Source organism: Rousettus aegyptiacus, unplaced genomic scaffold (assembly GCF_014176215.1).
Source record: "Rousettus aegyptiacus isolate mRouAeg1 unplaced genomic scaffold, mRouAeg1.p scaffold_m13_p_7, whole genome shotgun sequence".
NCBI classification, from domain to species: Eukaryota; Metazoa; Chordata; class Mammalia; order Chiroptera; family Pteropodidae; genus Rousettus; species Rousettus aegyptiacus.
Window position 1 is genome coordinate 27,148,594 of NW_023416310.1, and position 22,117 is coordinate 27,170,710.

The window sequence follows — 22,117 nt, forward strand, 5'->3', positions numbered from 1 at the left end:
CACAGAGACTTCCCAGCCTGAGCTCTGCCTGCCTCAAGGTGATGTTCAGACTGCGAGGAACTGCAGAGGACATCAGAGCTGTTTCAAAATTAAAACACTGCCTGTATGATCTGACCATCCAGAAACAGAAAAGTATCCTGGAAAACCTTTTGTAAGTTAATAAGAACTTCCAAGAGCCCTCAGCCTTCAGAAGGTGTGGAGTTATCCAAGCAGGAAAGGCCCCCCAAAAAGCACATGGATGGACATCTATTGGGGATCTCCTATGTGCTGGGCAATTCCCACAAATTATCTCATTTAATCTTGAGATTATTGGGAAAAGAAAGTACAGCAGTTGAGAAAACCAAGGCAAATGTACCCAAAGTTACACAGCTAGTAAGTTGAAGAACCAGCATCAAACTCAAGGCTGTCAGTTTTTGAAGCCCGTGAGCTCCCCCACTGTACAGTAAATCGAGATCAGGTCTGATCACTTCAGCTCAGAAATAAGAAACAATTTTGGGAAACTGAGGTTGCCCTGAATGACGTTAACTCCAAAATTTGGAGAATAAACCAAAACCCCACTATTTCCCATGGAACCAGTACTGGATTTGCTTTCGGATAATGAGAACTAATCACTTTTCTTTTCCAACATGCATACCCTAAAGACTTGAGGATCCTTATGAAATCTGAAAATGGGAAGATTTTCCCTGATAGCTAAGTCCGAATCTTCCAGAGGCTGGGAACATGCTATGACACATACCCCAAAAGATGCCCGGGTCTTGGGCCCACCTGAGAAGGCTGATCCCTGTGATTCTAGATGAATGTGACCAGGGATTCATCTGTCACACATGTCATGGTACAAGAAAATTCCCAACCGGGGGAAATATTTGTTTCTAACCATATTCATTATTTCAATCATCATTTTTTCTTCTTTTGAAAGTACGTTTGTTTACTTTGCCTCTGGCTTTTCCTATTGTTTCTGCAAATAGGTGTACTCCCATAAATGTGATCATCATCATCATTACAGCCAACATCCAGGAATTCATTTGCAGTCCAAAAGCACCTTTCTACAAAACGCAAATCATGATCATGGGCCATAACCAAGGCTTCCTATGACAACTGGTGTTGGTGTAAAGATACTTTCTTCTTTGATAATAAGCAACTTTTGGCGTATTTATTAACTTTCATTCCTGAATTTTTCTTTCTCTATTTCTCATAGACAAATTTATTTTAACTAGATGTTTTTGGATAAATCACTCTTCCACTGACCCCATTAGACAGGGAAATAGGGACTAGTCAGGGTATCTACATTCAAAGGAATATTTTTTGTACATCAATATTTGCAAACTGATGATTTTTGAGGTCTTAGCTACAAAGGTTTCTCAGACAAAAAACATTTGGATAACATTAAAGCAAAAACCCTGAACTTTTTCCCACTTAATAGAGGGCTCTGCAGAAAATATTTTTGGCACCTCAAGTTGTCTTGCTGTTAATCAGCTATTATTATAGGAGTTTGCACCAGAACAATGTCCTAAAAGCTCTTTATCTTGTTACATAAGCAGAATGGCATTTCAGAATCTCGTTTTTTAAAAGGCATTAGTCACCAGTATAACAAAACATATGCTCTGTAACAATAAAATTTAACGTTCAAATAAAAAAAGCTTGTTTACATGCATTTTTTTATTTGCCTCTTTATATAAAAGAAGCCATGTTTTCACGAGATATTTTCCTTAGGTCAGTGGACACTCCCTGCTATTTGTCTGCCTAATGGGAAGCCAGCCCATCACATTGTCATCACCAAAGGCAGAGGTCCAAGAGGGGAGGAGCAGATCTGGTAGTGATGACTTTGTGATTCAAAACAAAACAGTAGTTCTGCCTCCCCACTCTCTGACTCGGTTTGGTATAAGAACTGTTCCTATAGGCGAGTCCTTGCTGGAATGAGCTTTATCGCTTCTCTGCCCTCAAACCCACCAGGTGTAGACCCTACAATAAGGTCCCTCCTCACTACACCAACAGTAGAGTGGAACCAGATGCATGTTCTATAACAAGAATAATGACAAAAGGTAAAGTTTCTTTTTGTTTTCTGAAACTGCTTTTTAAATTCCTCAAGTCCAGAGGATCTATCCATTAACACAATTCCTTGTTAAATTTACTAACTTTTACTTCATCCAAAATAACTAAATCTTATGAGGTAGGGCAATAGTTCACTTTAAGCTGCTTTAACTCTATTTGATAACTTTAGGCTAGAATTTCTCCTTCAATCTAATTTAAAATTCCTAAATGAAGTTTATGGACTAGCAGTATCCGATTTTTACCTGTCACTGGGGTTGACGTATTCTTATATGCATTCAGAATTCCCATAACATTTTCAATGAAACATTAGCTCAATCATAGAATTGTCTTATATGCTTAGCAACCATGGGAAAGGGTATCGGAGTTAAGGATGGAGTTTCTTACAGGTAATATTTTTCTTTTTGGTTCTATAAACAAAAATAAGTGTTGCATTAAGGAATATTTTTTTTCTACTAAGAGGTTAAATTTTTATTTAATAGCAGATTAATGCTTTATAAGTCTAAATAATTAGACACACAAAGCCTTAATGAATAAAGATTTAAATTAAACTTAACAGTAACAGAGAAGGACCAGGAGAACAGAGAAACATGTCCTGGCAACTATTTTTTTGTGCAAAATAAGTACCGCTAGTACTAATTCTTCCTTCCCCTCACCTGAAAACCTTGAAAATTCCAGGCATGTTATCTCTCTGTCAGAATTCAGAAACAGAAGGAAAAAAACAAAATGAAGCTGACACCGTTTTTTGCCCATGACGTCATTTGCTGTCTTCCAAAGCCCGTGGGTCCGATTTTGATGTCAGGGTGCGTAACTCCACAGCGACAGCCCCAAATGTATTTGAAGAGAGAAATAACCTTTCAGCTCTGCGGCAGTCATTTTCCCCCGAAGACAAATATAGCCCAAGCTGAAATCACTTAGTGTCAATCAAGGTCACCAGATCAGCTCGGCATTAATAATGAATTTGGTCACGTGCCCCCACATAGCAGAAAGTGTGAGATAGCTGAGCACTTGTTCCATGTGGCACCCACCGGCTTCTATGTCAGGCCTCCTAGCTCAGTGGGGAAGCAACAGGGCAACTTCGTTCAGCACCCACGCTCATTGCTAAACTGAGAGAATTATCAGAGTTGCCAGAAAGAGCTTTCAGAACGCTAGGTCCAGGCTTGGTGGCTGGTATGCAAAGCCATGCCTGGAGTCGTCTTTAGGGATGAAACCAGGTTTTGTGGAGTCTAAGGCTTATAGAACTTGGAGTCTCTCTTCAAGGAAAGAGTTACAAAGGAGCAGGGACTTCCTTGGAAAGGGTCCTTTTAAGCTGCGGTCCCTGAAGTGTGTCATTAATCATGATAAATCTACCTCCAGTTGTCATGGGAACTCAAAGAACATTAGCCTCCTGTCTGTGTCCTGGATTTTGGATTGACCAACTCCAAGAAGTTATATCCTCTCTACTCTTATGTAATTGTTTGTGCTTTTCCATTTTTCCTTATGTGAAGATGAGCTAGATACAATGCTATCATGAGTCATCCCTTTACCAACCTGTCAGCCCACCTCATATATAGGTTTGTGTTTCTGACAGGCACCAATCACCACCAGTTGGTACGCCCTGTTGTCCTCTGTGATGCCAACTTTCAAAGATTAAGGAGTTGTCTCATGTGTCTTTAGTATCACCTAAATAATCGGCAATAAAACCTTTGAAGTAGACGACCATGGATTCAATCACTACAGACAAAATAGAGAGAAAAATAATGGAACAGTAAAGTCAGCGGAGACCTTTCAATCAGTTTTCAGTTACATCAAAGACTGCCTGTCCTTTTTAAGTATTTATAAGCAAACTAAAAGCATTATTGCCACACTTGGGAAAAATCATATGGAGTTTAATCCCTCAGATGCAATGTTGGTTCAACATTTCAAAATATTGTTAAATTAATAGACTAGGAGAGATAAATTATATAATTATCTCAATAGAAACAGAAAAATTATTTCATAAAATTTAACACTCATTTCCAAGAAACTCTTAGCAAATTAGAAATAGAACATTTTCTATTCTTGATAAAAATGTCAACCAGAAACCTAGAACAAGCATCGTATCTATTAATGAAATAAATTATGATTTCTATTTATATTAGAAATGAAGATTCCCACAATTATTTCACATTGATCTGGAAGTCCTAGCCAATTAAATGACAAAAAAATGACATGAAAATTTGAAATGAAGAAACAAAACTGTCAGTGTTTGCAGACAACATAATTGTGCATCTAGAAAATATAAGAGAATCTGAAGCAAATTTTAGACTTCACAGAGTTCTGTTAGGAGGCCAAGCATAATATTAACATATGAAAACAATAGCTTGCCTCATTCTACAAACTATTACAAAATGTTATGGAAAACGATCCTAGTCACAAAAGCCACAAAATTGCAAAATATCTAAAAATAAACTAAAAATCTGCAAGATCTACATGAAGAAAAATGATAAAAATTTTACTAAAGAACATAAAAGAAAACCCAAATAATTGGAGAAAATGTTCATGTATCTGGTTGGAAAGACTTGGCATCGTAAACCTGCTCATTCCCCCACAAATTATTCTATAAATTCAGTGAAATCATAATCAAATTCCCAGTGGAAGTTTTCAAAAACTTACAAACTGATTCTAAAATTTTTCTAGAAGAGAAAAGGTGAAAGAATATCCAAGGCAATTTTGAAAAAGAAGTTCTGGAAGAGAGCGAATGCTGTTCTAAATTGCTGAAATAGTCCTATAGAGGCTGAGTTTAAAGACAAATAAGAAAGAACATTCATGCACACAGAAGGATAAGATTGCATGTCATTGCAATGACCTTGAGGATAAGAGACAGCCTCAAGCAGGAGAGCTTATGGAGCACAGCTTCTTGGCTTTACCTTAATTTCTCTGTAAGAGACAGGTTGAGTGCTGGCCATGGTCAGCCTGCTGGGGGAAACTGCCAGGTGATAGGAAGTCCTGAACACTGGAGCTCACAGTGCCCCAGCCACATCACAACACTCCAGAATGGTTTTATAGAAACACTTTGGGTAAGCCACATTATCCAGACCTATTATCAGGTTCAATTTCTTGCTTTATTGCTGTAATGCCACATGTTGCACTAACCACAGATCAAATGATAATAGCCAGGCATTAGACATGCTTGGTTGCCTTAAGACAATATGACAGGCTGTGTGTTATGCCTGGTCATCGTCGCTACTCATCCTAATGTCCATTCTCTGCTGCACTACTTCAGAAATGTAGATGAGCATGTTCTCCCTTCTAGAACTACTTTTTGCAAAATTTTAGGCAGGCATGTCATTTATCTACCACGAAAAGCTGAGCAGGGTAAGCCTGGCTATTGCTTATCACAATATCAAAACATAATACAAAGTTATGAAAAATAAAAGTGTGATGTTGATGCAAAATAGCTCAACAGGACAGAGGGATTCTAGCAACTGAACCATGAATATGTGGGAATGTATTATCTGATAAATGCAGCATTTCAACTCAATAAAGAAAGGACAGAATGACTATTCAAAAAATAATGGAGTAATTTACTGACCATTTGGGAAAAACTAATCTACTTCACTACTTTTCACTATTCAAAATTATAAGTTCCAGAAGGATTAAAGTTCTAAACATAGACAAAACAATAAGCCTTAGAAGAAAGTCTTAGAGAATGTGACGTAGGGAAAGCTTATGCAAAAACTATAGAGAAAAAAGTGATTCAATTTAATTTTGTCATATTGTAAAATTGTCAGAAGTCACCATAAACATAATAAAAGATTACAAAAATATATTTGCTACATACACAGTAAGTCTTCACTTATTTACTGCTATTGGTTCTGTGACTTTAAGTGAAACAACATGTAACAAAACCAATTACCATAGGCTAATTTACACAAAAAGAGTTACATTCCTAAGGTATCTCATCAATGTTATAACAAAATGACACTGAATGCAATGACATTATTAGAGGACCTGCTGTATAACAAATGATCGGTATTCAAAATATTTAAGAACGCCTAAAAGAAAAAGACAGCCCAATAGAAAAATTGGTGAGAGATAGGAATTGGCAATTCAAATAAGACTAACTACAAGTCAGTACTAAACATAAAAATAAATGATCTGCTTCATTGCTCTTTAGTAATAGATGAAACAATAGTGAGATACCATTTCCTTTACCTGTGGTTAACAATACTTAAAATCTTTGTTCCTCTGTATATACTGTTGTTGTTGTTTTGCACTTCTTTACTGTCTTCAAGCTCTTCTCTTTATCTTTTGCTTTCAAGAATTCCAATACATAATATGCCTAGGTTACTTTGTTTTGCTATGTTTTGTATTTATTCTGCTGGTTTTTGTTTAAGCTTTTTAGATTCATGGGGAGTGTTTGTAATCAACTTTGGAAAATTCTCAGTCATTATTTCTTTCAATAATTTTTCTGCCTTTTCTCTTTTCTCTCTCTCGAATTGCAATTTTCCTGTATGTTAGATTATTTGATATTCTCCTACAGATTTTGCATGCTCTGCTCTGTTTTTCTTTCTTTTTTTTTTTTCGCATGCGTGTGCAAGCACATGTGCTCTACTTTGGGTAATTTCCTGACTATATGTCTTCATGTTCAGTGATTTTTTTCTTGGCTTTATCAAGTTTGCTAAGGAATTCTTCATCTATGTTACTGTGTCTTTCATTTCTACCATTTCCATTTGACCCTTTCCTATGATTTCCATCTCTCTACTGAAATTACCCATCTGCTATTGTGCATTGTATATCTTTTTCTTTAGAGTCTTTAACATATAAACCATAGTGATTTAAAATTCTCTGCCTGATTATTCCAACATCTGTTATATCTGAGTCTGATTATGGTGACTGCTTTGTCTTTCGACAGTGTGGACTTTTATTTGATTTTTTGTATGTTTCATCATTTTTTGTGGAAAGCCAAACATCTTGAATGTGATAGTGAAAACTGATGCAAATACTTTCATGCCTGGAAATAGGCATGCCTTTCTATCTGCTAGGCTTTTAGCATAGGGGTTTGAGTTAGTAGATTTAGGAGTTGCTATGTGGATAACACTGCTGGTTGTTGCCTCAACAATAATCTTTTCCTTTTTTTTTTTTCCTGTTAAAAAACTCCAATATCATTCAAGTATTGAGTGACAATGCCTCTAAGGAAGATAGGCCTTTCTCTAATTTCAGAATATGAATCATAGTTGGTTTAAGCTAATCATGGAAATCTGAGTCCCTTTCATTGGTGATTGGATTAAAAGGAGGTACGTGATATAGTCCACACCAATGATATTAGAGTGAAGACTGCAGGGAGTAGTCTGAGAAATATTTTTCCACATGATAAAAAAGAGGCATGTGCAAGAGACCATGACCCCCTCCTACCTGCTCTACCTTTCTACCATATGAGAACATGCTCTTTGAAGCTGTGGGAGCCATCTTGTGACCATAAAGGGAAACCAAGGGAAACTTGGAGACATGACCCAAAACCCTGACATGTTGAACTAATGAATGAATCAATGATGGAATCATCTATCACTGGCTTTCATATATGAGAAAATGAAAATTCCCTGGTGCTGGTTTTCCAGGGGAAGATCAAAATCTGATAGTGACCTTGAAGGGGTCCTCTTATGTTTTCTCATGGCACCCAGTACTGTCCTCCAAATTACACTTGTCATACTGAATAGTTATTGTTCCTCATTACATTGTAAGCTCTGCAGGACAAGGACCACATCTGCCTTATTCACTGCAGCATTTCTGTATGGAGCCCAGGGTCTCACACATGGTTAATGAGTGCACAATAAAAATTTGTTGATTAAGATCTTACCATCAAGAAAGGAAAAGAAGGGACACATGTAAGTGTGTGTGTGTGTGTGTGTGCGTGCGTGCGCGTGCACGCTAAGTATCAAATAATTCCCACTAAAGCTCAAGTTGGATGGAGTAATTGGGGGGAAAGCTTCCCAGAAGAGGTAGAAGTGAGCTGGACCATGCAGAAATTCTATCAGAGGGAGGAGGACATTTCTGGCAGGATGGAAGTTAAGGTGCCAGAAATGGAAATGGGAGCAAGTAAAGCAGTGAGACTTGAGCCCAGTTTCAAGAGAGGTGAGTGCCAGAGATAAAATTGGATTAATTGTAGAAGGTCTCGAAGGCCAGGCTAAGTGGTTTGAGTTTTCTTCTGTAGGCAAAAGGAAATCCCTTAAAATTCTGAGTGGAGCAGTGGCATACTCAGAGTCCAGCTGCTATTAAACCTGAGACACTGTAGGATGAATTGGAGTCGGTGAGATGAAGCAAGGATGGCCAATGAGGCAGCCCTTGAGATGCTCTGGGTGTGAGCAGGTGGGAGTATTGAGTAATGATCCCTCTCCTATTTTAGCCTATGACTGTGGAATTAAAACTATGGTTAGTATACGAAGCAAATATTAAAAAGTGATTCTAAAAAGACCTGTAGAAAGAACAAGTCAGACCAAGGTTATTCCTCACCATGACCCTATAAATAGGAGATTGAGAAGCAGGCCCAGGAAAGGGAGGGAAGAAGTTCTCCATGCAACTCCTCTCCTGACAGGAATGAACTCTTTAAAAGTCAACCCTTTTGGCTGAGGCTGTGAGGAGACACTTGAGTCCTCTGCAGATCCACTCTCGATCATGGTTTGTAGTATTTTCAACTGCAAGACAATTTTTCTACTGTCCTTAAAGCTCTAACTTTTCTTCAAACTACAAAGTTAAGGTCAAAACCACACCAAAGTGTATGAATGTCCTTTTCTCCAGAAATGCCTTTTAAGAATGTGTGTGTGTGTGTGCGCGCGCGCGCACGCATGTGTGAGATATTCAAGTAAAAATGTTTTTTTTCATCCTACAACACTTTAATTATGGTAACAGTTTGAAAATTCCTAACACCTTTCATGTGAGGTGATTTTATCTCACTCATGATTTTATTTAAATGCAGAAAATCTCTTCAGATTTCATTACAGAGGTGAGATTTATTATATATTTGCATTAAAGCTACCAACTCATATACCTGACAGCATGTCATATTTTACCAAAACATGAAGCCTTAAAATTTTACTGCCATAAGGTTCCTAATCCACTTGTATTTTAGCATTCTTGCCAAAATTGCCAAGAGGGAAGGCGCCTTGAACTTTTTTGACCCTATTGTGTCAAACACATCTCTCCTGCGCTTCGTACTTCGTCTCAGCTCTTTCTGACAGTCAGGTCTGAGGTTTAAGAAATTCTCCATAGGAAAAACCTCGAAATGTGGACTGTACCTTCCACTCACATCTGCAGCCATATATCAAAACCTGCCTTCACAGATTAGCTTTCCCTGACAGAAAGGAAATGATGTCTATCTTCTGACCTCGGAACTGGCTGAGTGCCCGAGTACCCGCCCTGTCCTCTGTTTCCCTCACATAAGTCTCCTTCTCCCCTTTAGGGACTATTCCCCCACTTTCTGGGGTGTCAGAGTCCTTGGTCTGTCTGTCCCTGATGTTCCAAGAACCCTCAAAAGTGCCCAGCCAGCTGTGACCGACTCCTTCAGGCCCTAATTTGTGAAGTTAAATTTCTTCACTACTAAGAAATACACATTTTAAAATCCTGAGACCGATCTGAACTTAAACCTCTAGGGGTGAAGCCCAGACATCACTTCATATTTTAAAGCACCCAGATAATTTTAATCTGCAGCTATGGTTCAGAACCACTAGGTCAGATGATATCTAGAGTTCTATCATTTTTAATATTCCATGACTCCAGGAGGTGCTAATGAATCACTGGGGTACACCACTCCCCTTTTCCTTCATGGACGGAGACCCTGGAAACATGAGAACTAATCCTAGAATGACAAATATTTTTAGTTCAAAGACCTATATCAATGGCTTAGTAGTTGTTTCTAGAGCTCTGTGGTTAAGATTTAAAGCAGTATCTGGACTGAATGGGAAAGTTGTATCAACCAACGAGTGTCCGTCATGAGCAATGAGGAGAAAGAGGCATTCAAGAATTTTCCCCACTTGCCCTAATCCAGAGAAGAGATCACAAGGGAAGAGATCCCAGACACATAGGTAGGTTGGTGCTGTCCCTTGTTTCAGGTATGTACTGCTGCGTAACAAAACCTTCAAACTGAAGCGGCTCTCAACAGCAGCCGCATGCTCGTGATGGTGTCGTTTGGACAGGGTTTTAAAGCAGTGTCGAGGGGGAGGATCTTGACTGGAACAGGGGGATCCCAGACAGCCTCACATTTCCATGTCTAGCACCTAGGCTGGAGAGGCTGGAGAGGCCAGAATGGTAGAAAGCTGGTTGGGCCACCCTCTCCAGGAGGGTAGTCAGACTCTTTACTTGGTGGCTCAAGGCTCTAAGAGAGTGAAAATGGAACCTAACAGGCTTCTTAAGGCTCTCTGACAAGGCTCAGAACTGGCACGGCATTGTTTCTGAAGAACTCTCTTTGTCAAAGCAAATCACAAGGCCAGCCCAGGTTTCAAAGGGAGTAGAAACAGACTCTATCTCTTGATGGGAGACACAACATGTGCATCTAAGGAGGAGGGAAATTATTGGGGCCATCTTTCCAAACAATTTACCATACTCCTTGCTCAGCTGACTCAATGGATCCTGCTGTGAATCTGTTGGCCTGAAAATCATGTTATAAAATAGGTGAAGAGAGTATGTTGATACTCCTGATTATCCATCCCTAATTTAAATTGTTTAATTATTAATATAACCACAAGCACATGAACATTATATTCAGAAACACATATTTATATCACCTTAGCTAATATATAAGTATTATCAAATATGGTCATTTATTAGATTATTATCTTGACCAGTGACTATCAGAAAGAGATAATGTGGTTGAATTTTAACCCTACAATCCCTTGGAGGGATTGTATTTTGTTGTATTTAGGAATACAATTGGACAGAGGCAGTTAAGAATACAATAAGAAGACACTGTTCCCCCCGACACACACACTACTCTCACTTGAAACCCAAATAAGCAGACAGTCTCTTGAGTGTCAGTTTCAAGATATCAAGCATAGCAACAAGATTAACAAGATTAACAGAATTAGAACCAATGGCTTAAAATTCACTTCTTCCAGGAAATTACAACCCTAACCATATTCTGACCTCCCCATCATGCTACATATCCTTAACTCATCTGTCTCCTTCTGGAGGTTGTGTTCACTTGTCTAAGTCTTTTTACCCCTTCACATCATATGATTTTCAAAGACTGTGGTAGGGGATATTCTTTTAGTTTAATTGTTCTGCAAATAGAACCCAGTGAATTCCAATGCCATTCATGGACTTGGTTCTTGAAACCATGTCAAGAACAGTGTGGCTGGGACCACACTCCAAGTGGAAAGATTTATTGCCAAATGAGTTTCACTTGATTTCACATTGTAGTTCTGCTGGTTAAAATTCCAAGACAACTTTTTTTGTTTTTTAAACAAATGTGAGACTTGGGGTATTTTTAAAACAACAAGACAATTCATGCAAAAGCCACAGAGATATAGTTGAAAGACTGCTTGTCCTATAAAGTTTACTGGAAAAAATATATGATGTCATAGACAGAGCCACATAGATTATGCCGAATAATTTATCTAACAAGTGTTTATTGAGTACTTAATATGTTCCTGACATGTTAAGCTCTGAGAAAACAGAAAAATAGGACACCGTTCTGGCTCTAATAGTCTGAGTATGGGATACAGATATGTAATCCATTATATTGCACATAATATATTAAGTACTCTAATAATAACAATTATTATAATAATAGAAAATATTTATTTAGCACTTACCACGAGCCAGGCATTGTTCTACATGCTTTGACTGATATTAAATCACTTACTCCCCAGAAGAACCCTACGATCCAGATTCTTTTATTATCTCCATTTTATAAATGAGGAAACTAAGACACTGAGAGATGAAATTTTGTGTCTAAAACAACCCCCTAGTGATAGAGCTGGGATTTAAACCCCTGAGTCTGGCTCTAGAATTCGTCCCCTTCACTGCTACACACAGCAGATAGCAGCCGTTTTAAAGGATAGGAAGTATTCCCCAGGTGAAGAAGAGGGAATTGCAAACTTGAAGACAAACTTGAGGACTAATGCGAAGGCTGGTGAGGCTGGGGTCTAATAGGGCGGTAGGGGTTGAAGGGTGGACATTGATGGTGAAGAACCCTGTGTAGTGTAACCATGAAGGCCAAGGGTCCCCACCACCCCTGTTCAGAGACTCACCCCTGATTCAGAACCATGTCCTCCAGGTGACATGTTGGAATCTGGAAAAGAGAAATGGAAAGTTTCAGTTTTCAGAGTCCTTTAACACACACTCTCTTACGTTATGCTTTATGTTTTGCATTTGGGAAAACAGGCAGAGAGATAAGTGTCATCCTGGACATAAGACCAGAGCCAGGCCTCAGGATCAGGTCTTTGGATTCCTTATCCGAGGTGACCAACACAGTTCACTCCTATTACTGGGCTCAAAAATCTCCAAGTGTCCATTCGGCTAATCCTGGGTCCAGAGGTCCGTTGTCACACAGGATAGCTAAGGCTTAGACTGCCGAGACTCTAGAGGAGACAAAAGCACTCACAGTGCAAATAACATTAGAGCCTCATCATTATTGCAGTTACAGTGTGACCTGCAGGTCTTATTGTCCTCACCTGTGAAATAAAGGATGCGTGTTTAAGACGATTTCCAAAGGACCTGTCCTGCTCTATCTTTCTCACCCTCCATCACTGTCTGTTTACATGTAGCTTCATTATTTTAGTCAACTGCTGTTTTTGGCCATCACCGAGTATACAGTTCCACTCAAAACAGAGGTGAGTTGACAGACTGTGCCATTAGAGCTGGAAGCTCAGCGTCTGGGACTTAGCCTCAGGCATTCCTGTACTCCAGCTGAGCTCCTCTCATGGAAGTGCCCAGCATTTCCATGTCCCACTATGGGATCTGCTTTGTAGCCTGAAATGAGATACGTGTCTTCCTATTAATATCCTTACACTGTCTGAAGCATTTTAAAGGTTTGCCGTGCTCAGCAACCCGTGGGCCTGTTTTTGTTATTGTTGGTTAGAGCTGTGCATACTTGACTTAAAAGTTAGCACCAAATTCAGCTTTATCTGATTAGAGAAGCATGACATAGAGAAAGAATGGGTAAATTTCCTTTGCAAAGCAGACACCCCTGGATGTATTTTTCATGCTGGAGATTTATATCACCTTGACCGAATGGCAGTGGTGCTTCTTACCCGGCGAATCGAGTGCCAGTGAGGTCATGAAGAGAACGGTGGGCATTTGCAAAGATTACAACACAGACTGAGTCTGCTGGGTCCAAGGACAGGGACATAGAGCAGTGACCATGTTAATTAGACTCATTAATCCCCTCCTCTGTTTATACAGGGCTCTTCAGTTTTCAAAGAATCTTTACATTCCTTAATTCATTTGATCACCTTAGCACCAAAGAGGTGATCAGGGCACAGATAATTATATCCGGTGACAGGAAGCTGAAGTTTGGCAATTGGCCAAAATTAAATGGAAAGGCAGGACTACGATCCAGGTCTCCTAACCCTTAGTCCAGTGTTCTTTCCTCCGCACCGTGCTGCCACAACCACTGGGAATCAAACTTGAACTTCTTGAAGGCAGAGACTGCCTTACTCATCAATAAGTGCCTCAAGACTTGGCATACAAATTCAAGAAATATTTGTTGAATTTCTTGAATTCCAGCTTGACTAATGAGAGAGACTGCCTTTCTGAATTTAGTTGAGTATGGAGAGAAAAAAGTTTAAGTCCTTATGGTGCCCGCAAGGCCTTACATGATCTATTATTTTCTCTCTGTTACCCTTCTGACCTCACGTCCTTCTACTTTCCCCATTGCTCACTTCACTCTGGCTACGCTGGACTTCTCGCTGTTCCTTAAAGGTGCCAGACATGGCTTTGCCTCAGGGCCTTTGCACTGGCTGTTCCCTCTTTTAGAACAACCTTCCCCAGATACCCTCATGGCTAACTTCCTTGTGTCAAGTCTACGTTCAAACATCACCTTCTCCGTAAGGTCTGCCCCCGACACCTGATTTGAATACGTCACTCATCCTCCGCTCAAGCACTTCCAATCATTCTTCCCTTGCTCTGTTTATTCACTGGCATTTTTTTTTTTTTTACCTTTTATCACGCTGTATACCTTTCATATTATTTAGGATTACTATTTATCATCTGTCTATACTTATTAGAATATAAACTACAGAAAGACAGGGATTTTTAATTCACTAATGTATACCAAGGGCCTAGAACAGTGTTTGGTACATCATAGATCCTCCATAAATTTTACTGAATAATGAATGAATGGGTTTGCAAGGTCACAAACACACTTTTGTTTCATAAAGTGGTTTTCTTTCTGGTCCTTCCAAGTGTATACAAGCTTAACTGTAATATAATCAACTCTTCTTTGTGCTGCAAAGTGGCCAGGGAGCAGGGAATCTGTCCTGTTACTTTTGTCTAGTGGAGAAGGAGTAGCCGTGGCCTGAATCACGAATCTACTATCTTCTCCTACTGGGCATGGTTCTTTTCAATCTAGATGGGGTTCTTGCAAAGAATAGAGATGCGGATGGAAAAAAAAACACATCTCTTGTGGTATATTTTCAGATGGGCTCTCAAAATCAGTAAGGAATAGCACTGAGAGTACTGTAGGTGGCAATTCTAGATACTGAGGAAGGGACAGAATGTGGTACCAGATCCACCCTGTTTTTATAGCACAGGAGCCAGAAAAGGGATCCAGAATAGATAGGCAGGCAGGAAGTTCAACGGGTATGGCCCCTTCTATCCCTAGCCCCAGGTAACCGCTAAGCAGTGGGGCGGAGGAGGAGGGGTTTCCCCAAAGTTGTGTAATCTCACCAAGTATCCCAAGCCCAGGTACAGGTGAGTGAGAGAGATGGCTTCAAGTACCTGGACATCCGAATAGAACAAGCCAGAGTCTTTGCTGTTGGGGGGGCTGGCCATCTGGGCAGGACGCCTGGGGAGAGCAGCTAGAGCTCGGGAGGAAAGCTACCGCTGTGCTGTTACAGGCCAGCGGGGCAGGGACCTGCTAGTCTGAAGACCCTCGGCATCTCTTCCCTCACTGGAGCCTGGTCTGGAGAGTGGGGACAAGCTGAGCCCAATGGGGAGAGCTGCAGGCGGGGGCATGGAGCAACTCCAGCTGTGAGAGAGGGAGGGATGCAGGCGGGCCGCTAGGCGGGTGCCCAAAGGCCACCACCCAAAGAGGAATGGCTAAACCTGGTTCCTCTTTCTTCAGCAAGACAGAATGAAGGGCTTCGAGAGTACTAGTCAAAACCTAACGCTACTGTTTTAGAGCTGGGCAAGGGAATGCTTCCTTGGAGCTTGCATTTCCTCACTCTTTCCTCACAGGAGCGCTGTGATAACTGAAGGAGACAGTACTCGGAAAGCCGGCACAGCTCATGCACACGCTGAGGGCTTCCTAACCAAGCCCCTCTCTGGAAAGATCCACAGTCTCTGACTTTCTCTTCCCTGCCCTGACTGCAGCCAGAACCCAGGCAGGTTGGAGGCCAGAACCCAGGCAGACTGGAGGAGAGGAGACTGCAGCAAGCCCTCCACCTCACAGCTGAGATCCTCCCTCCCGCCCCCGTCTCCCATCCCCCACACCACCCTATGCCCCTCCAGAGCTGGTTTATTTGAACTAAGAATTTAAATGTAAATATGCAACATCCCTTCCCCTCTCCTTCCACTCAGCAGGAGGGAGCGTGTGTCCACCCCTGTCAGCTGCAGCAAGAGGGCCCTGTGTGCAGAGATCTTATCTACACTGAAGAGAGCAGAAATATTAGACGTGGCTAAATAAGAAAACACAGATTATTGCTGGAGACCCCTAAGGCCTACTTTGTCTGTGCAATAGTTTGTTTTACTTTTCACAGAATTTATTTTGGCTGCAGCCAGATTGATGGTGATTATATCTGAAATCCCTCCCACATATCTGTCACATAAACACTTCGTTTAATTCAGGTTTGTAAAAAGCTATGGGCCAACAGGGAGCTGGTTTTCCGATTAATTAACAGACGCTAATGCCGGGCATCTTGTCACATGGGCCAACAGCTCAGAGACTGAGGGTCCAAGAGGGGACAGTAGGCGGCCCTGGCTCATTTTTCTGGAGTTTGATCCCTTGGCTGGTAAAGGAAAACCAAGGAAAAGTTGGAAGAGGAAGAAGAAGGCTGCTCACCGTCTAGCTGGCCGAGGAGAAGGATTCCAGGCTGAGGAGTGGGCCAAAGTTGCCCATCCGGCACAGCCGGAGGAGGAGGGGCGATTCATGGGCGTTTTGAAGTCGGTACAAAATAAACGCCAGGCTTCCTCAGAGTTTCTGTCGATAGCATCACTGGATCCAACACCTCCTGGGAAGGGGAAGGGCCTCAAGGGCCAACAGCTGGGGAGGGAGGCCCCTGTTCAGGCAGCTGCGGGGGACACAGGGCCCAGAGCCTTGGCAGCAATGGCTCTGATTCCCAAGCCCCCCAGACTGCTGCTCCCCAGTGACGGCTGCAGCCCCGCCAGCACCGGGCGGGGTTTCCTTCTGTCTGTTGGAAATGTGCCCCTAACGGGCTGCATGTGCCCGCCAGCTGTGGCTCTAGTTCTGCCACCGCAACCCAGACAAGAAAGCATTATTTCCTCCTGGTCTCTAATCTTCAGGCCTCGAACTTCACAGGCCTGCTTTGGGCATCATTACCAGAGTGAGTTCCCCTTTACTCAGAAAAGGCTCCTTATGCTCCCTATCGCATTGGCCTTTCCCTTCGACACGGGGTTCCTCCAATCTAAGGGGCTAAAAGCATGTAGGACATCAATGGGAATAGTTGGTTTTCAGAGACTATTTATATCCTTACTGATTGGGAAGAGGCTGTTCCATCTGCATGAATGGTCCTGAGCCTGGGAGAATTCCTGTTAGCCCAAGAACAAACATTTTTTGAATTCATTAGCCTCTGGTTTATATGTATCAGTTCATTGAATACAAAAATAACCCAGCCAAAGAGCTGTTTTTGAAGCCCATTTCACAGACAGGGATTAGTTGGAGAGGAAAAAAGATGAACAGCAGGTAACTCAAGCAAGAAGAGGCTGAAGCCTGAATCTGCGTCTACCTGAAATCACATTCGAATACAACCCGGTGCTTTGTGGAAAGGACACTGGACCTGGAAGTGAGACTTTCCCATTCTTTGCTGTGCCCCCAACTGACTAGTCGAGACCCCAGCCCACCCAACTGACTAGTCGAGACGAGACCCCAGCCCACCCAACTGACTAGTCGAGACCCCAGCCCACCCAAGGCCTTAGCTTCCTTCTGCGTAAAGGAGGGGTGGGTAGTACCCCCGGGCCTTGCCTTTCGGGGGGCCTGCTGTCCCAATTCCACTTGCAAATAACCACAGAACGGGCCATCCCCAACTCTCAACCTGCAGAGGGAAGAGAGGCCAAAACCCAGCTCCAGCCATATCCAGTTACTAACCAAACACTTGTCTTTCTTCCTGACTGAAACGACTGAAACTGTCGCTTGCGGCTCTTGACCAAGAGAGCTGATTCTTAACCCTTTCACAGCCACGGCTTGTTCCTCTCTCAGCACGGAAAACATAAGGCACTGATTAGTCAGCTGTTACTCTGCTCAGACCTCAGACCTTGCCCAGACCTCACCCTGGGGACGCCCTTTGAAAGGAGAAGGACCTGTAGGAGCCCAAGCAGGATATATCGTTTCTGACTTAGCTCTCTTAATTTTTCACTCCTGTCCTTTTTTGTAAATGTTACTTTGGAAGTGTGATTCCTATTTCACCATCCTTTTATAAAACAAAGGGTGTCGTTGTTTAGAGGGCAGGAAAGGAGAGACTGCTCTGGTGGGGAGAAAGGGAGCGGATGAGAGTCCGCAGAGTCAGGGGTCAAGTCTTGGAGCAGGCCTGTGCGTTCCCCGAGGTGGAGCAGGAGAGGCCTGGGCTCCTGGGAAACGCCCATCCAATTCAGACACCCCAAGTCTGCAAGGAACTCCCCATCTATTTCAGAGCGTCTTTGGACATGAACTCCTTATTCCTCGTGACTCTCCTCTCAGGATAAGACTGGAGTAAGAGTTTTATTCTCCTGCACTAAATTTTATTGGCTTCCAAGATTTTTAAAGCTCCACCCCAGCGCCAAAACCAACCAGCCAAACAAACAAATACTGAAATGGGACAAAAAGCAGCCTCAGGGAACAGTACTGTGGAAACAATGGGGATCCGAATTCCAAAACTCCTGGGTTCACCCCAGCTTTAAGGATGTGATAGTCACAGGCAGGAAACCAACGAGGAGGCCGTGTGCTGGCCTCCGGGCTCAGAGGCCTAATTGTCAGACTGCGTTTCCAGATGCAAGGTTCCTGCCTTTGGCACGGACTTTTTCTATAACAAACCCACTTTGGGGTCATTCATCAGTGCATAAATACACACCTGGGAGGTAGGGGACAAGCCCCCATTTTTCTGGCTCTATAAATACAGAACTCGCATTTCTCCATTGACATTTGCAGAGGAATGATCGATTAGAGAGCCTTGCACCATGGAGCAATTTCAAATAAATGAGAGTCGTCTGGTGCACGCTCCAGCTTTCCATGCACGCCCTGCAGAGGAAACGAGCCCTTCCCTTCCTGCCTCTTCCTTTTGTAGGTGAGCAAAGCAAAGACCCAGGCCTGAGAGGGGTTCCAGCTTCGAGCTTGTGACTGAAGGAGGTGGGGGGAGGAGGGGTGCACACTCTCAGTTTCATGTGCTGCTCGGCAAATGGGAGAGCTAGAATTCCAAAACACAGAGCACTGAGGCCTCCAAGACTATCTGGGGACCAAAGAAATCGAAATGGGTGAGACTCACTGCTGGGCGACTTCCCAGAGTCACTGTGATAGCGACCTCTGTTATGTGGGCCAAGGTGGTGGTAGTCCAGGTGGAAAGATTTGAGAGAACCACTAAAGCTGCTCCTGATCCAAAATATTGTCTGCATCTGATACGTGGAACGACATAATCGGACACCCATTTCTCTGGGTTAACCCTGTTACTAGTTTGTAACATGGAGGCGGGACACTGAAAGGAGGTGCGGGTGGGCTGGGAAGAGGTGGGGGCTCCTGGGGGGAAGAGGTGGGGGCTCCTGGGGGGAAGAGGTGGGGGCTCCTGGGGGGAAGAGGTGGGGGCTCCTGGGAGGAGGTAAGCGTGGCCTGGAAGGTGATAACTGAAAAAAGAAAATGTACCAGAGGCAGTGAGGACTCAGGAAGGGCCCTAGGGTAAGAGCTGGTCATTAATGGTCACGTTAAAGAAGGCAGCACTGGGTCAGTGTGGGAGGAGGGCCGAAGGTCATGAAGTGAGACAGTGTGTATGGAGCCTCCTTTTTTCACAAGTTTGGGATCGAAAGAAAGAGGAGAGAGCTCAAACTGCATGACAAGTGGCTAGATAAGACAACTGAATGAAGGATTTGGGGGCAGTTCACATAATACATGATGTGCGAAAATACCTTCAAAACAGTGGGGGTAGCGTATAGATGAGACTTTGGGTCCTGACTATCTGGTAGGAGTGTTGAGTCAGTGGACAGGGGATACCTGCGGGTCGCCCGGCTAGCCGCACAATGCCCTCTACCTCTCTGCACCTCCACAGCATCTCGGGTTCTCTCCAGAACTTTAGGGAACATGGCCTCTCCACCCCTGCCATTACCCACCCCAGCGACACAGACTTGAGCCTCGAGTGCCTAGGAGAGAAAGTTGTGAAGGAGGATTCCTGAAGGGGCTGCTCCTCCCCGTGCTGGACCCTCTTTCAACACCAAGGAGGCGTCTGGATTGCTGAACTTTCTCTCAGCTTTTCGAGGGAAAGACCAGCGTGGGGAGGGGAGGGCTAAGTGGAGCCAGCGAATGGTTTGGGGGAGAATTAAATTTCCCCAAAGAGGGCTCTCCTCTTGGAATCCTTGAAAGCTTGTGTGACAATATAATTAAGTGGGAGGCCACGTCTGTCAACCTGGAAGCCTGCCTCTGTCTGGCCTGAGGTGGTGGGTGGGTGAGCAGGGCCGGGGGCGTCAGGCATAGTAACGCCAGGTATGTGCTGCTCTGTCGGTTCCTGCGGATCATAAATGAAGTAAACAGAAGCTCTGCGCCGGGAACCTTCGGCGGGCGAGGATGCCAGCTACGCAGCAGCACACAGCTGGGCCTGGCAGCCTCGGCAGGACAGAGCCACCCACTGGAACGTCTGACGCCCCAGCCCCACGCCGTGGCTTCTCTAAGCTCAGCCTCGTAGTCTCCGCCACTGGTTGCACATTGTTTTATTGTTTCAGCCCTTCACAGGGGCATTTCCCACACATCACCATCAGATTCGCTCCTTGGATTCGGAGACTGGCACCGCGAGGAGGGGTTTTGCAGCCACGGCAGAGATGGAGGTGGGGGGAGGGGGAGAGAGACCTAGCTCAACCGAATAACAAGAGATCTTACTGCTGACCCAATGGCTCAGTTTCCCTGCTGTCTACTCCTCCCAGCGCACCGCCCCTCCTCCTAGTCCACTCTGCCTTGCCTTCCTGTCCAGCACACCACATATCTCTTTCAGGAGCCTCGATCTGAACCAAACTTTGACTTGAAAAAACTGCTGAATAACCACGGTGGCCCCTTAAACAAATGTCATCATCCACAGACAACGGATACTAACGCACATATGTAAAGATAAACATGTGTGCTCTGTCTCCCAATCATTTTAAATAAATGTTACCACAACACAGCTCTCAGCTATGTAGACTTTTTGAAAAATCAATATTGCCTGGAGCTTGCAAATAAGGAAGGAAATCACTGGGAAATGCATTATTCATGAGCTTGCCAGAGTGCTGATGACTGGCGGTGATAAAAGTCCCAGTGTGAGCAGAGCAGGCAGTCTGATAGCTCCCTATCAAGTCAATCTACCCGGCCAGCTTCCTGTTTTCGGGAGCAAGGATATCAGCTCTCATCACTTTTCTCTTTTCTCTCATTTAGGAGAGAGGGTTCTCTGCACCTGTGGGAACTGAACTTGCCTTTTGCTCAGGTCACGACACATGGGGAGCAGGGATGGAGTGTGTGTGTTGAGGAGACAACCAGATTCCCACAGAGGGAAACCCTAATGAGAATTCGTTAGAGTTCTGTCCTCTACAGTTCTTCAACTCACACCTTCTGGTGAGCAAGAAAAAATCCTTCTCACTCTTGAGAATTCTAATTGGCAAAGGGAAATAATCACTAGATTTTAATCAATAAAGAGCTTTGCCTAATAAAATTCTGGGTGAGTTCCTCAGAAGCCTGAGCACAGAGCTAGGAAGGGATGGTCCAGCTACCTCATTACAGAGTTTTCCTGGCAGAGACAGGCTGCCCAGCCTGGAGAAAGGACGGGGAAAGAAGAAGGGCCTGTAGGGCAGGGAATCCTGGGGCTTGCTCACAGGTCCTCTACTCATTAAGTTATTCAGGGCAAGATATCCTACCCTGCCTGGGCTTCTGAGCATCCCCACAATTAGGGTAACAGTCAGGAAGCCCACATGGTCAGGAAAAGAGACCCAGATTGCTTCTGAAGTTTTCCACGAGCTCCAGTGGGAGAGAAAAGAAATATTGAAGAGTAAGAAAAAATTGTCATGTTCAAATTAAATTTCAAATGATTAACAACACAGACTCATGCATAAGTCATGTGCACCTGAGAAACGTGTTATGTAAATAAACACAAAGTCCAAGGAGCACTAGTTCACACATCATCCCATACACAGTGGGTGTGAACCCCAGAACGATAAGCATTGTGCTGAATAAGACATGGACATCATTCGGAGAAGAGACAATAGGTCATTTCTAGCCCTGCCAAATCAGCTACATCATTTTCATCAGGCCCCTGAAGGCTGTCTGGTGCAGTTTGTTGGAGGCCCTATTCCCTGCCGGAATGCCTAGCAGTGCTCCTAGATAAGGTGTCCAAGTCAGAGACCGATGGACGCAGTTCCAAAGGGGATGGGGCAGGAATGAAGTCCCGGAGTCCAGTCCTCCAGCCGCCTAGGCAGCAAGCAGAGGGGAACCAAAGTGGTATCATTGCTTTTTAGTTCTGGCTGAAGAGGGCTCCCCAGCGAGTGCGTGGGGCAAGCTGGGACTGGCATGAAGCAGAGCCCAGGG

At 43.4% G+C, this 22,117-nt stretch overlaps 1 long non-coding RNA gene across 1 annotated transcript in view; it reads right to left on the reverse strand.

Moving 5' to 3' along the window:
- LOC118605459 overlaps nucleotides 1–16,777 on the reverse strand; it is a 30,547-nt gene extending 13,770 nt beyond the window's left edge. The window contains exons 1-2 of the long non-coding RNA XR_004952167.1: nucleotides 16,223–16,777; nucleotides 12,252–12,292 (exon numbers count right to left, since the gene is read on the reverse strand). This is a non-coding gene — a long non-coding RNA (uncharacterized LOC118605459). The remainder of the gene's footprint in view (nucleotides 1–12,251; nucleotides 12,293–16,222) is intronic.
- Nucleotides 16,778–22,117: the final 5,340 nt, after the last annotated feature.